This window comes from Nicotiana attenuata, unplaced genomic scaffold (assembly GCF_001879085.1).
Source record: "Nicotiana attenuata strain UT unplaced genomic scaffold, NIATTr2, whole genome shotgun sequence".
NCBI lineage: Eukaryota > Viridiplantae > Streptophyta > Magnoliopsida > Solanales > Solanaceae > Nicotiana > Nicotiana attenuata.
This window is the reverse complement of record NW_017670681.1, coordinates 76,097-80,757: the sequence shown is the minus strand read 5'-3', so window position 1 is coordinate 80,757 and position 4,661 is coordinate 76,097. Positions and strand designations below refer to the sequence as shown.

General features: G+C 36.6%; 1 long non-coding RNA gene across 1 annotated transcript in view; it reads right to left on the bottom strand.

Annotated features, from left to right (window-relative positions):
- Window positions 1–3,008, bottom strand: part of LOC109242235 — a 15,382-nt gene extending 12,374 nt beyond the window's left edge. The window contains exon 1 of the long non-coding RNA XR_002070371.1: window positions 2,378–3,008. This is a non-coding gene — a long non-coding RNA (uncharacterized LOC109242235). The remainder of the gene's footprint in view (window positions 1–2,377) is intronic.
- Window positions 3,009–4,661: the final 1,653 nt, after the last annotated feature.

Sequence of the window (4,661 nt, the reverse complement as noted above, 5' to 3'; positions counted from 1 at the left end):
TAGGTTGTTTTACTCTGCATATTCAAACTTCGACATAGAAACCATGCCTACTAGGGTGTTTTAATTTCTGCATATTCAAACTTCACCTAGAAACCATGCAGATAGGGTGTTTTAATTTCTGCATATTCAAACTTCACCTAGAAATCATGCCTATAGGGTGTTTTAACTTCTGCATATTCAAACTTCACCTAGAAGCCATGCCTATAGGAATATTTTAATTCTGCATAATTCAAACTGCATTTAGATACCATGTCTATAAGGTTTAACGCGAGTTTCTGCATTTAGATACCATGTCTATAAGGTTTCTGCAATTAGATACCACGTCTATAAGATTTCAGTAATGCATAGAAATCATGCCTATAGGGATCCTCGAGCAATTTTGATCAGTTTTCATTCACATTCAATGATAGATATAAAATCAGTAATAGTAGATGCTATCACCTGCAGAACCTGTAACCAACTTATTTAATTTTTGTACGTTCTATATCTCTTTTAATGATCTAAGTCCCTCGCTTAACAAGTTCAACGGTATGTATATAGGACTTTAAACAATTCATTTCGAGCCTCACTATCTCATCACCTTCTAAAATCAGTAGATATCATGCCTATAAGATTCTGTCTAAACACTTAGGCAAGCCTTAGAGTAATAACTGTGAACTTAATCTGTTTCTATTAATCATTACAACCAGCAGGCAGGCCTGATTCGGACTTCTTATCTGAGTTATGTAATGAACCAATCTGCCTCAATATTTAAACTCCCTCGTCTTTGGTATTTTTAATCAAACCTAAAAAGTATGTGCAAGTCATGCTAATTATTTGCTTTCTTTGTTTAAGGAGGTATATAGGAGCCTTTGTTTGTTTATATGCTTCCCCCCAAAATATGCAATATGTGTTTTGTGTGTCGCCTTAGAGTTTTTACCTTTGAAACATCAAATAAGCTTAATGTCCCTCCCTTTTTAGGGTTAGTAGTCCTAAGTGCCCCCGAGACTGATAGGAGTGGGACGGGTAATAGCATGCAATAAGTAATCGAGACCAATCTGCGCTTTAAATACCTTAACGGGGTGGGAAGGGTAGATATGGATATGATGACCACGCGATAATGTCACGTGTAGCCCCTCATTGAGGAGTGATTACCGGACATTGTGTGGGGTGATCCATATCTTTAATAAACCTAGGGACCCCCCCCCCTTTCTTTATTCTTCATTTCTTTTCTTTCAGTATTTTATTTCCTTATTTAAAAAATTAGCCTTTCTAATTGTTCTTTCAAACTTTGCTTACTTTCAAACCATTATGTGTTGAAATCCCCTCTTATTTTAGCCTTATCTGCCTATATACTAATTGCACCTCAATTCACAATAATTGTCTGACCGGGAACCACACTAGTGGATTCTAAGGGGTGCCTAACACCTTCCCCTTAGAATAATTTCAAGCCCTTACCCTATCTCTGGTTATTCAAATCGAACTCTTTTGGTGTCCTAATGCACCCCAATCATTAGGTGGCGACTCTTCAAATGCAAAATCCAATTCCCAAAAGGAATGAGTTGTCCCTCCAAATGTCGTAAACCCGATTTTCGCCGAGGAAAAAAGGGGCGCGATACATAATTGGTTGACTATGACTAATTGTAAAGGTCTTTCTGGAAATTGTTATGGAGAAGCATATAATCTGTGGAACTTTTCACGAAGTTAAGCACAAAAATGAGCTTCAAAAAATGTCATTCAACTGCTTTCCCCTATTCATTTTGGAAAGATAAAGTGGCCACTAACTTGAAAATGAGAGCTGACAAGAATCACTAAAGAAGAATTTACAAACTTGGTTAAACAGGAAGAAGAACTCATCAAGCAAATCATGTTAAGGAGCCCCAATATCAATATCATAACTAAAATCCAAAAAGAGCTTAGGGAATAGGATTCGTCTGCTTTCCATAATTGAAGTAACTGACCAAATTCTCATCAAATTGACTAGATATAGTTATTCCTCAGCATTCTTATTTCTGGATCCAAGTAACTAGAAAGAGAACGAAAACAAGAATAACATAAACATTCTTAAGCTCAAATTCTTACCCATTATTAATCAAGCTTCAAATCTGACATTAAACCAACCACGCCTAACTTCAAATCCTCTACTAACATTACTTTAAGCCAATGATTTAAAGCCAGGACCGGATTCGGCGTTATAACCAAACGGGCACTAACAAACCAGATCAACGAACAAATAAAAGAAATTACAAATGAAAACTGAGGTGTGGTGCAGTGACGAATACAAAGTAAACGACCACGAAATCCAATTCTTTACGGAACCAATCACATAAGAATAACACATGAAACAGAGGGAGAAGAAAAGATAAACCTCTATTAATCTGAAATTTAAATGACTTACAATCTGAAAATGCTAATCGACGGAACGAACAGGACCGCGAATAAAATCTAAGCCGGAAATCTCATGAGCTCTGACCGGACAGCCTCGCTACCCCCATTACTCAGTCGGAGCATCCGTTCCTCCATCAATCTCTCACTCTGTTCTTTTTTTTTCTTTTTTTTCCGACGACAACCAAAGAACGAGAAGGGAAAGCAGAAATTTTTCCTCACCGTCGTGGCTCTCGTTTCGGACTGAAGATAATAGTCGGTGGTCGCTGGTTGTTTGGTGAAGGGCTGGGGTTGTCTAGATCTGAGAGGAAGGAGTTGGGATCGCTGCTCTTGTTGGTGTGACGCTACTGCTAGAGGAAAAGGGTGTTGGGCGTTCTCTAGGGTTCAAGGCTTAGGTTGTGTGCTGTGTGTGTTAGGAGGTCTACGTCGGCCCTGAAAGTGAGAATCAGAAGCGGCGATTAAGGGGAAGATGGATGATGTCTAGGTTAATGGAGGATATGGGGTGATCGTTTATGGGTTCTGCGGCTGGTTCACGTCTTGGTTCATCCAAGTGAAGAAGAAGATCAATCCGATGGGGGGTCTGTATTTGGTGTCCAGCGGCGGATTCCACTCCTAGGGTCTAGGTTATTTTTTAGACTATTTTTGGTTATATAGAAAGGTTTTTAAGTTAATGGGGGTATGGGTTTGATATTTTTGGGCCTTAAAATTGGGCCAAAGACTAAAAAAAATGGACTACAAGATTAAAATGGGATCAACCAACCCAAAACTAACTCTTCCTTCTAAATATACAATTTATAATATAAAAATATAAAACTAATCTTAATTAACTAAAATATGAAACTATTTTTATGTTTTCAAGATTATATAAAAATAAGGTACTATTTTTGTATATATATTTTTTATTTAAATTTATGAAAGATACATAAACTAAAATATATTTTTTTTGTAATTTTTATTTTTTGTGACGAAATAAAGTAAAAGAGTCAAAATTAATCGAAATAGCGATTTTAGGCCTAAACTAGAGATTTACATGTTAAAATGTAAAAAATCTTGGGAAGGGTCAAAAATCACATGTCTACAACTGCATCAGTTGTACCATGTACTGTTTGAGCTGAAAGTGACCCGTGATGTCAGGCTTCGTGATAGCCTGATTATATTAGCAAGATTAGGCCTTGCGACCTCTATCACTGGTCGCTCTTCATTCTCTGCCATCTTGATTGGCTGTGGTTGGACTACGATGCCCAACTCTGCAACTTCTGCTCTTGCTTCCACCTCCCTCCTTAACCTGTGGAATAGTCTTTCGGGTTCAGGATCAAAAGGCGGAAGAATGTTCAGACGGTTACTTCTTCTTAGCATTCAATGTAAACACTTGTAAAGTCAGAACAACAAAACAAAACAAATCTCAAACAAAAATAAATAAATAATTCTTTCAGACAAGTAGCTAATTTCTATATCCCCGGTAACGGTACCAAAAACTTGTTGGGTCCAAAAGCACACGCAAGTATACACGGTCGACAAGTAATAAAGTGATAAGAAAGTATCGTTCCCACGAGAATTTATGATTAAATATCGTCCAATCCAAGCTATTTATAAATTTAATTCTCAAGTGAGAGTGAAGAAGATGATTGTGATTTTTGTAACTAAATTACGACGAACTAATAAGCAAGAAAGAAAATAAGATCGCAAGTAAAGCAAACAAACACTTAGAAAGAATTCAACGAGATAGGGATATCCTAGGGTTATGGGATTCACGTCTCTCCTATTTCATTTTTCCGGTTGATGTAATCACTTGACTTATCTAATATGTTGATTAGCAGGGTTTATTATGCTCGCGAAGTTCTTTCGATGCTTCGCTCGCCTATTCAAGCCAACCTAAGACTATATGTCTATAGAATCAAACTTGACAAGAATGCATGTGTATTTCCTGCAATAATAACCAAGTAAGGCAACTAGAATCGCGAATCTATTCTCCTATGCACGAATTTAAGAACTCACTCTATCCAATCTCATATGCAATCTATAGTTCACACTTTTGAGTTCAACTATAAATTTATAGATAGTGCTTTATTGTTAGCTATGCAATAGAATAATAAAGTGCAAGATTGAATAAACAATTTAATATGATAAAATCAAGAAAAATAATTAACCGTCAAATTACAATAGTCAAGAACGACCCATAATCCCAGAATAGTGAGGTTTTTAGCCACCCATGTTCTTAACAATAATCAAAATATTGTTTTTAAGCATAAAAGCTATGAATACTAGATGAATGAGGAAGAATTGATGAATTCCGTGCT